We start from the raw sequence: 11,793 nt of genomic DNA on the forward strand, positions 1-11,793 counted from the left end.
CACGAAACCTGCCAAGGCAGGAATCAAACCCACGTCTCCAGGACAGATAGTTAACAGCTCTATCACCTGCGCCACAGAGACACCAGCTAGAAAATGGTGAGAGGTTATGATTGACTTTACAGTTCACTTGACATTGTTTATTGTAAAATATTTTGATTCCATGGAGAGCATTCTTGGCGTGACTTGAACCCACATCTAGCACATGTCTCAAGAGTTGATCACCAACAGCTCTATCGTCTGCCCCACTGAGCCGCTGGGAGAACATCAATCAGAGTTTTGTGTCTGTTCTGGATCTATGGGGTTAAGTCCTGGATACCACAATGACAAATATAAAGGTAGACCAATTAAAGACATTGTCTCAGTGGGGTAGTGGATAGAGTGCTTGTTTAACTGATGTGGAGACCTGACTTCAAGTCCTGCCCATACAATCAGATTCAAATGATAATGGATTGTTGACTCAATGTCATATTATAAACTTCAACCAATTTGTACCCACTGTCTAGGTGTCGCAGCGGACAGAGGTGTTGGTTATCTGTTCTGCAGTCGAGGGTTCAAGCCCTTCCAACCACACTTTCAGGTAAAATGACATTTCATATGTAAATTTGATATTTTACGTAACGTGGCTAGTTAACAGCTCTATCACCTGCGCCACAGAGACACCAGCTAGGAAATGGTGAGAGGTTATGATTGACTTTACAGTTCACGTGAAATCGGTTCAAAATATCCAATATGTTTGAAGAGAGTGTTGTTGGGACTTGAACCCAGGTCTGCAGTGCGAATGATTGTCTGCCATTATTAACATCAAGACACTCCACTTGACCACAGACATGATACTCTTAACAAGGTCGAAGTCATAATTGACACGTTATATTCACATGACATTGATTCCTATATAACGTCAACTATGAGTATGACTTCCGAAGTTTTCATTCTGTGTGTCTCGTGGTGAACCGGAGGTAGTCGATGCACCGAGGTAGTCGATGCACTGGAGACATGGGTTCAAGTCCCGGCCAGCACAGTCTCTTCTTACATTTTAATTTCAGAAGCTTTGACCAATAAGAGGGGCCTCGGCAGGGGAGCTGTTTCCTATCTGTTCTGGGGACATGTGTTCTATTTCTTCCACGGTGGTTGGTGGGAACATCTGTCTAGTGAAGGGATCCATACTCTCACACATTCATTTCGAATGACTGTCTGGGGGACTGGGTGGTCATTCACAGCCACCCAGTTCCCCAGACAGTCATTTCCACTCACCCATTCATTCCGAATTACCGTCTGGGCAAATAGATTAATGTGAATTAAGACATTCACAGCAATCAATTCACACAGACAGTTATTGGCAATCATCCGTTCACCATACATTCATTCCCACAAAACCTGCCACGGCAGGAATCAAACCCATGTCTCCAGAACAGATAGGTAACAGCTCTATCACCTGCGCCACAGAGGCACTAGCAAGGATTTGGTGAGAGGTTATAATTGACTTTACATTTCACGTGAAATCGGTTCAAAATATCCAATATGTTTGAAGAGAGTGTTGTTGGTGGGACTGGAACCCCGGTCTGCAGTGCGAATGATTGTCTGCCATTATTAACATCAAGACACTCCACTTGACCACAGACATGATAGTCTTAACAAGGTCGAAGTCATATTTGACACGTTATATTCACATGACATTGATTCCTATATGACGTCAACTATGAGTATGACTTCCGAACTTCTCATTCTGTGCGTCTTGGTAGTAAACCGGAGGTAGTCGATGCACACTTAACCTCAACCGAGATCTGGAGACGTGGGTTTAAGTCCCAGCCAGCACAGTCTCCTTGAAACTTCTGGGAGAGAAGTAGGCAGACAACATTTTAATTTTAGAACCTTTGACCAATAAAACACACACACACACATCCTTTCACTCTCACACAGGCACACACACATCCTTTCACTCTCACACACACGCACACACACACATTACACATTACTTATCCGCTGGCCATAAATATTATCCTCTGTTATTCTCAGGTCTAGAATGGCAGGACCGCCCTCCCTCTCTCTCGCCCGCCTCCCCTCCTCCCCATTCCAGTCCACTCCCATCACCGGTGGAATTTGACAGGAGACTTTAAGCCAGCCTATTTTCTGCTGACTCGCAGTTACCCAGAAGGAGAGAGAGAGAGACGGAGAGTGTCGGAGAGAGAGAGTGTCGGAGAACGAGAGAGACACCCGTTTTTGCATTGCTGCATCAAAGAAAAAGTAAATTGTTGAAGATGACTTTCTATCTCATTAACATTTGAGGTTAACACGTTTTTCCTACATTTTGCCAAGTTCAAAGTTTAAGTCAGATTTCCCTCCATCAGACCACTTCAAACCTTCTCCAAACACGACTGTTTGATGTGTCATGCTGTCCTTGAAAACAGCTGTTCAACTGAATCAGAGCGACCAATCACAACCCCCCTAACGATCCGTGCGACGGGGCTCAGGGTGCGGATATTGTGTCACCGTGAGTAAACATGATCCGGCAGAAAGGAAACTGATCGCTGCCCAGTTTACCACAGACCGGCCTCCGATGTTTACAGCAAGGCAGATGTCCAAGACCACAATCAACACAACAAAACACATCTACACACACGCACACACACGCACGCACGCACACGCACACACACACACATCAGTGAGGAACAGCAAGGTAGTATGGATGAATTAATGAGCATGTGCAGTATAAAAACACGTAAGTACACACCTGATTCATTAGCAAATCAACCATCTGAAGCGCGTGTGGATCCACACAGCAATGGAGCGGGTAAACGCAAACACAACGGGCGTGTCCACACAGAGACGGGAATATCCAAAAACAGAACGCACAATATAAGCACTGTGGATGAAAGGTTTGGATGGCTGTTGTGAGGGGAGAAGTACCCGGTGTGTACCCTGTAACCAAGCCCCCCCACAGCTGGCCGCAACTCAGGGCCTTTTTGCCTTACAGTGTGTGTGAACACACACATGCACACGCACGCACACAGGCGCACAAGTGCACAAACACAGGTGCAGACACACACACACACACAAGCACACACACACACCAGGCCAGTCCCCTTGTATTTCAGTTATGGATTCCTTCTGAAGGTTGGAAGGATCAATGCAGACGTTTAAAACAGTGAAAGGGTTTAAAGAAAGGTGGTGCGGGTCAGCAGATCGAATTCAGTCAAACAACTCTGTTCTGTGGACTTTGCAGCCTTGGCGGTCGCATGCAATCACATTCACAGACACACACAAATGCATGCACGCACACATGCATGCGCACTCACTCACACATGCATGCACGCACGCACGCACAGACCAAGGTAGATGCAAACATGCATGCACCGGCACACACATATGGAAAGGAGCTATTCTGTTCTGATACGTCGCTAAATCTAATGAAAGGCCTTCTAGTATCGCACCAAGGGACGGGCCGGTGGCTCCCTCTAGTGCCGAAAGACATGAACCGAGGAATGACGGATTCCTTCCAGAAATGTCGAATTTATTAACCTTGTTTTCCAGAAGCATTAGAAACGGGGTCAGTTCTCCACCAAATCCATGTAGGATTAGATGGAGAAAGGAACAACTATCGACTCTAAACGAAGATCAGTTTGTTGTTCAAATAAAATAAACAACCTAATTGTGGTGACTACATTATGGGTTTGTGTTCCCCTCGTACTGTGAGTGATCGAGAGGGAGGGAACTGGCTAGCGGAGGGGAGGGTGTGATCCCCCTCCCCTCGAAGGTGGAAGCTGTTGCAGCCTTCCCACGCCTCTGCACAGTCAGCGAGCTCAAGGGGTTCATCGGGATGGTGACTTTCTACTATCGCTTCCTCCACCTCATAGCTCACATCCTGCGACTGCTGTACGAGGCCCAGAAGGGCAAGGCTCTGAAGCAACCGGTCGACTGGACGGCGGAACGTGTCAAGGCCTTCCAGGACACCAAGGCGGCCCTGGCCCGCGCGGCCATGTTGGCCCACCCCTCACCCTCTGCGTCCACGGCTCTCACCACGGACGCATCAGACTGGGAGGGGCCTAACAACGTGTGTTGGTGGGAGGGGCCTAACAGCGTCTATTGTGGGAGGGGCCTAACAGCGTGTGTTGGTGGGAAGGGCCTAACAACGTGTGTTGGTGGGAGGGGCCTAACAGCATGTGTGTTGGTGGGAGGGGCCTAACAGCATGTGTGTTGGTGGGAGGGGCCTAACAGCGTGTGTTGGTGGGAGGGGCCTAACAGCGTGTTGGTGGGAGGGGCCTAACAGAGTGTGTTGGTGGGAGGGGCCTTACAGCGTGTGTTGGTGGGAGGGGCCTAATAGAGTGTGTTGGTGGGAGGGGCCTAACAGAGTGTTGGTGGGAGGGGCCTAACAGCGTGTGTTGGTGGGAGGGGCCTAACAGCGTGTGTTGGTGGGAGGGGCCTAACAGCGTGTGTTGGTGGGAGGGGCCAGTTCTAGAGACGGAGCCCACCTCGGACCGTGCTGGGCTTGGCGGTCCCGACGGAGGGGGTCGCCCTCCCTGTGGGCGAGGGGGCCGTGGCGTTCATCACTGTCAGGGCGATCAAAGCAGAGAGAGAGAGCAGCATGAGTCTCCTCCTTTCTGACGTCGCCATGGTTACTTTGTTTCTAAGTTGAATCTCAGTTTTTACCAGGATTCATAAACAACACTCATTACTTCTACAACTTCTTCTAATATAATCATATGATATCAACATTACAGCATTACTATAACTATTATTATTAATAATAATACACCTCATCAATATAATGACAATATGATAATGGTGCCTTGAAAGGATTTAATGAACCACTTGAATACAAAAGTTAAAGATAGTTCTTGGAGAGGTCTAAACTAAACCTCAACAACAGAAAAAGCTCTTTGGATCAGTCAATTCATCGTCGCTATTAAACGCTGAGGCCTGCACCACAAAATGGTTGGCAAAGCCAAGCCTTCCAGCACATCAAACCAAGGGGGTGCCAGGTCTGACCTTCGGCTTCAGTCGCTGCTGAGGTCAAATCGTTGTTAGGCCCGGGATCATTGGTTGATACTGGGAGAGGGAAGAAGCAGAACATTTCATTAGCTGGTGTCCGGTACGGTTTGCGCGCTACTTGCAAAAGTGTTTGACACCCCTGCTAGACCACTCCTTTCACTGGATAACAATTCATTCATTCATGCTTTTCTATATATGATTTGTACAGCAATCATACGTGTAATTCATTCGTAAGTAGAGTGACATGAGTTTAACAACACAAATATTCTTTAAGAAAATTAAAAATGGAATCAATGTTTGCTAAAGTATTCAATATAATAACAGATTCTTTAGAAAGGAACCACAGAGTAAATAAAACCTGAAGCAGAGATTCAATCTTAATGACAAGAGAAATGTAGGGGGGGGTATTTCCATCCCTGTGCACTTTGAGACGGCGTGCGTGTGTGGAGCGGCTTCCTAGTCCTCTGATACACTATTGTTATCCTTGAGCCTTTATGTTTGGGGGGGTGCAGCTGTGGGGGCGGTTAGGTTTCCTGTATTCTTCTGTCATCTATTCTGCTTCAGGACTCACTGAGAGTACACTGGACCAAACAGTAGACATTAAACTGAGTCCTGATCAATCCTGTCATCTCCGTGCTCCAAACCACGGTTTATCACAGGCTGACCCCTTCACACACACAGTCCACCACCACCCCCACCACAACCCCAACCACGGTTTATCACAGGCTGACCCCTTCACACACACAGTCCACCACCACCCCCACCACAACCCCAACCACGGTTTATCACAGGCTGACCCCTTCACACACACAGTCCACCACCACCCCCACCACAACCCCAACCACGGTTTATCACAGGCTGACCCCTTCACACACACAGTCTCCCCAGGGTCCAGAGAGGGACTCAGTCCATCTTCTAAGTGGTTCTGCTAGGACAGTTCTCTCCCACCACCTCCACCACCACCACCTTCACAATCTCCTCCAACTTCCACCACCCCAAACTCCACCCGAAGATCGGCTTACTTCCGAGCGGCTCCACATACCTGGGATGAAGATGCTGCAGGACGCGATGAGGAGGAGCAGGGGGACGTTGGTGGTGGTCTTCATGGTTCTCTCTCTCCTGTAGCCGTGGGCTGGTGGTCCTGGGGTCCTGCGGTCGCGTTCTGTCCTCCCGGGTCACCGCCGCCCCAGACCAACAGCCAGTAGGAACAAGAGAGCGAGAGAGAAGGGGCGGGCGACAGTCACATCTATTTTTTCCTTCTCTGGGCCACTTCCTCCCTGATAAGGGTGGAATGGTGGTCCCGGTGTTGTGGAGGGAGGTGGAGGGGGGGTGGAGGAGTGAGTGTTGTTAGACCCTCTTCTGACAGGAACTCCAGTTCGGACGGAGCGTGATGCGAACTCTGAATCCTTCACAGATTTGTTTTTTCCCTCGTGGCCACAAAATGTCAGACCCACAGGGTCACGGAGCCGCAGGAACCGACCCGGGAGGAACTGAACAATCTGCAGCATCTGTTTGCACTCCCCTGCGTGTTAATACCCGTGTTGTTTTTTAGCTTCAGTAGAGAAACAGCGGAAAACACACAATGCACCTAATAATAATAATAAAGAATTTCTTTCACTATCGAGGGAGTAGTGTAATTGTGTGGTCATTTCTTGGGTTAACTCTTATCTTCTTGTATACTTAATTAAGTCTATTAGGGCCTTGCGGAGGAAACACCTTGCTATGTGGAATTGGCCGGCGAAACCCTTTCCCGTCTGAGAATTCCAGTCGGTGCCAAATTACTCTGGTGGGAAACCTGTTCTAAGTCAACAGCTCATCACCAGATCACGGGCTAATACACATATCAAAGCCTCATAGGACCACCCATTCGTAGTGCGAACACCAGTTCTGACAGCTTCTGCTTCTACACGGAGTAACACAATATAATGTGGCATGTTCCTGATCAATCAGACCCTGTGGGCGTGGCTTCTTCACCTCCTGCACACATTCATTTAGACTGAATATTTACCTGGATTCGGGAGATGCTTCTTGGACCATCTCCAGTGTGGACCTTGAATCTCAATGCACTCAATTCAACAGGCACTCAATCACAATGCAAATATGATGAACCGTTACGTTTTTTAGGTATTCGATTTTATTTTTGATGATTGTATATTCATTGGCAGAGGACGGACGACATAACATTCTGGCATAGTCACACACACACACGCACGCACGCACGCACGCACGCACACACTCACGCACTCTCATACACACACGAAATACGGGTTCAAGTTGAAATTCATGCACATTTTATCGAACATTTATATAAAATACTTTTCATAGTTGCAAGTGCATGCCTCTTCTGCCAACAGTTTTAAAGGTTAAATTAAGAAAAGCAAGGCGTCATGTCGTGTAGTGAATTACTTGGGCACTTAAGCAGTCCTTAAAAAAGATTAGAAGATTTTTTTTGTTTCATCCAAGTACTGAGCAGTATCAAACCTGTAACTCATATACAAAGCAGAGTTTGAAATAATAATAGATTTTCACTTTCTGTGGCACATTTACAAAAACAGAACAAAAACGGATTAACCCATTACATGACTAACTGCTATCATGCATTTTTGAATTCCACATGTATGTCACCACACACACACAGACACACACACAGACACACCTCACAAGAACCGTCAAACATGCTTAATTGGACTGTGTGTGCACTAACAAGCGTGCAATAGATTAAAAATCGTTCTCTTCCATTTTCGTAGAATCGACATAAATAAACGTAAGGCGCGATATTTATTGCTTACGATTTGCTGGTGCTGTGGCGAGGTCTTTTGTGTTTTTTGCACTCAAGTGGTCAGCTGTTTTAACTTGCAATTGATAGTCGGTGGAGTCAATCTCTTGCTGACACAAAGTGACTTTTGGTCATTCTTGCTTTGCTTGAATTCTGGAATAATTGTGGGGGCGAGTGCACGAGTTTTGGTCAGAATGCCGGAGGTAGAATAGTTTTGATGGAATGCGTGTTGTGAATCGAGAACAGCCAGCTCATGATGTGATACAGCGTTCAGCTGTGCAACAAATATTTTTTTCTTTTCCAATCGTGACGACTTTTGTAGTGCTGTGTGTAGCCGCACGTTTGGCCCTTCTGAACTTAAACACGCAGTTGATTTCCTTTCCTAGCTCCTCTTGTTTATGTTGGTAGCTTAGCCATGTCATGTCACGTTGTCAACATTGGATACATGGAGCAGAACATAGTGGGTCATATGCCCGATGCTTTTTGGAAACGTTTTCTTCATAAAACGTGCCCGACAGATTTTGTATGCATTTTATTCCTTAGTAAATAGCTACATGGGTATGCCATCTTTCAGAACCTTTCATTACCGGCACTAAAGAGAGAAAAAAGAGTGCATCCTCATTGTACCCAACACTTCTGAAAAGGCAATTCCGAATGCGTCTCTGTCCCCAGCACATTTCAAACCAAACTGACGCCCATGCGTATCTCCACGCGTTCCTATACAATTCCCCTCCTTTTGCTTCATAGATATCATACCGAACCTTTACCAAATAAAGTGAGTAACAAGCGATCCTGACTCGGCAACTTTTTTCCAAAAGAACAGGGCAGTACTCACCACAGGTCCACGGCCACCGTAGTCGAGCAGCTCCGTGTCCCACCGCACCGGCACCTCGTATCCAGGTGACCGGCCCGCACCTTGAGTCCAGTCTTTCAATTCCGCCGTGTACATAAAGAATACAAAAGGTTCTCTCCTCGAAGTCGCCAAGCATCTTCTGCCCATCGGGTTACTTTCATTCACCTGCTGACCCGGGGACTCTCCACTCAGTCCCAAACTCTGAGTCCCCCTTGCCCACTCAGCTGCTGATACTTACCAGTGATGCAGCCAAGGGGGTTCTGAGTGGGATGGGGGGTCCAATAGGCAGCCAATTGGCGTTTAGCCCCGAAATACAGAAATTACAAAAAACATTAACGCCAAAACATAAACATGCGAGTGATGAGTCTTTGAAGGAACCGATATATCTCTGAGGAACCGGTTCTCACCGTAGAGCAGATCCAGCGTCCAGCCGTGTTCCTTGGCGACGGCCGAGCGGTCGTCGATGACGGCCTGGGCTTCCTCGGGGGTCTTGAAGCGGATGTGTCCTTCACTGTCTCCCTCCAGTGTGTCCACGTAGGCCACCGTAGATATTTAAGAGAGGACGTCCTGTAGAAATAAGAAAATATAGACACTGGTATTGAATCACGGTGCACGTGGCTGGAGCGAACTTTTGATGCAGTTCATTAAAAATGTATCTAATAATTGAGAATGATCAGTCATTACCAGGGCTGTAGTGGGCGGGAGACGCGGGGGGGGGGGGGGGGGGGGGGGCACAGTCCACACACTTTTTTCAGCATGTTACAAAAAGGAAAAATGTATACATAAAATATATATGTTTTCACTATGGCAGCGCCGTCTGCTCAGTGTGTGGTGACTGCAGGCCTAGCCTCTCTGTAAAGTGGTGGTAGCGTGGTGATGTTAGGAGCTTTGGTTACTTTGGATTTGCTCCGTCAATGTGTTGAGTGACATGAGCGTCTGTCCAGACCTGTAGGTAGGCCGATTGTTTTAATACGTGGGGTAATGAGAAAGAAGCATTATTATTAAACATGTTGATTTTTACAATTGACATTAACTCCGGTTTCCATATTTGGCAAGCAACAAAACTTCTTCTGAATGTGTGCGTGTGTGTGCGAGTGCACGCAGAATTCCTTTTTGATGACGTCATACACAGTCTCCCCCCCCCACACTAAAAAAATGCCCACTACACCACTGTTGCATAGGGTGTTTGATTTAACAACAATAAAAAACATGCATTTGGTCATCGTTTATCAAGATTATTTTACAATGTTGTGTTGCGTTGTGGTGTAATGAACTGTACGGTAAAGGTAAACAACAAACCTTTGACCCTGGCTCTAGCTTTAGATTTGGTTTGTCATTGAAGTCAGATCGTTGTGTTTTATTGTGTACTAAAGGTGAGATTATTGTGTTGTGTACTAAAAGTCAGGTTCTTGTTTTGTGGTGTGTTGTGTACTAAAGTGAGATCATCCTTGTGTTGTGTTGTGTACTAAAGTGAGATCATCATTGTGTTGTGTACTAAAGTGAGATCATCGTTGTGTTGTGTCGTTGTGTACTGAAGTGAGATCGTCGTTGTGTTGTGTTGTGTACTAAAGTGAGATCATCATTGTGTTGTTTTGTGTTCCCTATGTGGAGCAGGGTGAAGAGACAACGCCATCACCAGCGACATAACTCCTAAACTGCCAACACACTAAGTAGCGTCCAATGAGTTTGACCTGTAATGGTCTGTGTCCAAGAAGCGTCTTGTTCCAGCGTCTTGTTCCAGCGTCTGCTTTCCTTCTGTGCGGCCGCTCCCAGCTTCTGGTTGAAAACATTTCGTCCTTTCAGAAATGCGCTGGTGTCACAAAGTTAAACTAACGAATCATATATGAGATGGGCGGACTGGTCTGCCCTGTAAAGTTTGAAACTGGTGTACAAACTTCCAGCAATGTCCGTATACCCGGATGTCATCATAGTATGTCAATTATAGAGAATATAAAGGTTTGTGTGTGAATCACAAGCTGATCATAGAGCAGGAGGTCCACTACCAATAGTCAAATATCCCAACCTTCATGCCTCCTTTACTTAACCTTTGTGGAAAACGTCATCGGGTCAAGGAAAGATTAATAGGTGCTTCCTTACGAACATAGGGAAAGACAGCGCTGTTTAAAATGAATTCGACTCCACTTTTCCCAAACGACGTCATTGCGCGACGGCGAGTATCGCTGACCTCTAGCGTCTCCAGCGTGGAACTACAGTTTACCGAAGTTGGACTACAACAAGCGCTCCTTCGAACCATGCATTCTTATCGTATTGATTTCAATCAGGTTGTCGCCACAGTGAGAATCACTTAGGTCGGATTTGACCAACGGGATTATTTTGGGCCACTTGCATCCCAATTCACATGAGAGAAAAAGAGGCTAAATTTATGTTGGTGTCGAAATTGACAGCCCCCAGTAGTCTTTCTTAAAACTGAGGTCGGCATTTTATTTTCTTACGGTTTATATATTGTGTACTTAATAACCAGCAAAAAATGAATTAATTTTGATTCAAATAATGTTTCTGGAATTGGTATCCATTATTATCAATTGTATTTTCTTCTCTTCTCTTCTGCTTTACCGCGTCTCTCATGCGTCTTCGCGTAGAGTCGGTGAACTTCGTCGGTGGCATGTTGCTTTAAATATTGGTTGGGATACCACTATCTCCTTTCCTTTCGTAAAGGTTGCTCAGGAGTATCCTAGGCAAAAGGAGGCTTAAAGGAAGCATCGAGGCTCCTTTCCTAAGCATGTTTAGAATCCAAACCACCTTTCCTCCAAGTACTTCTGGGTCATATCGTTAGGACTGGAAATTTCCTATGGAAAAAAGAATCCGCAGGTCTCACTCATGCACACACACACACACACACACACACACACACACACACACACACACACACACACACAAACACACACACACACACACACACACACACACCACCACCACATCTACGTTGTTTAATGGTAAAAGAGGACCCAAAGTGTGTATATATCTTGTCACATGAGACTTCAGCAGTAATTGATTAATGCGCAGTAAACTGAAATCCCGCCCGCGTCGCCTCGTCTGAACCCACGCGAAGGAGAGAGTCACTTTCTCTTTCAGAAGACCACCAAACAATTAAATAAATCTAGAATTTTCAAACTTTTTGTTGAATGAATAGTTGTTTTATTTGCACACTAACAGTTAA

General features: G+C 46.3%; 1 long non-coding RNA gene across 1 annotated transcript; it reads right to left on the minus strand.

Moving 5' to 3' along the window:
- Positions 1–4,423: 4,423 nt before the first annotated feature.
- Positions 4,424–9,112, minus strand: LOC307091373. Its single transcript, XR_013812731.1, has 3 exons — positions 6,029–9,112; positions 4,984–5,043; positions 4,424–4,544 (listed from the first exon to the last, which is right to left on the minus strand). It is a non-coding gene; the product is annotated as an uncharacterized lncRNA (long non-coding RNA).
- Between the last annotated feature and the right edge of the window lie 2,681 nt (positions 9,113–11,793).

Source organism: Pollachius pollachius (genome assembly GCF_949987615.1).
Source record: "Pollachius pollachius genome assembly, chromosome: 20".
Taxonomy (NCBI): Eukaryota; Metazoa; Chordata; class Actinopteri; order Gadiformes; family Gadidae; genus Pollachius; species Pollachius pollachius.